The sequence below is a fragment of the Atta colombica genome, unplaced genomic scaffold, assembly GCF_001594045.1.
Source record: "Atta colombica isolate Treedump-2 unplaced genomic scaffold, Acol1.0 scaffold134, whole genome shotgun sequence".
In the NCBI taxonomy this organism is placed as follows: Eukaryota; Metazoa; Arthropoda; class Insecta; order Hymenoptera; family Formicidae; genus Atta; species Atta colombica.
In genome coordinates, this window is record NW_017259222.1 from 2,213,019 (window position 1) to 2,213,387 (window position 369).

A 369-nucleotide genomic window follows, 5' to 3' on the forward strand; every position below is an offset into this window, starting at 1 on the left:
ATTTATTTAATATAAAAATATTTAAAAAATGTTTTAAAAATATTGACTGCTGATTAAGTCTTTAACAATTCTTTTTTAATCGTATGTAATCTAAGCATCGTATTGATCACGAACATTCTTTTTTCCATTTTTCTTTTTTTTTCTCATAAGCTTTTTTCAGGAACTAACAAAAAAAAACTAGAAAATGTCTATTAGACTTATCACGCGGAAGCTGGAAAAAGAACGGAAGCGTGAATAAAAATATAATCAGGTCATTGACCTCACGCAATGATTCTAATTAATTCCGGTACATAAATTTCAGAAACTATTTAAAAAAAAATTTGTTTCTACAAATTTTTTATGCTTTTTTATTTAATAATGTTCAAATTA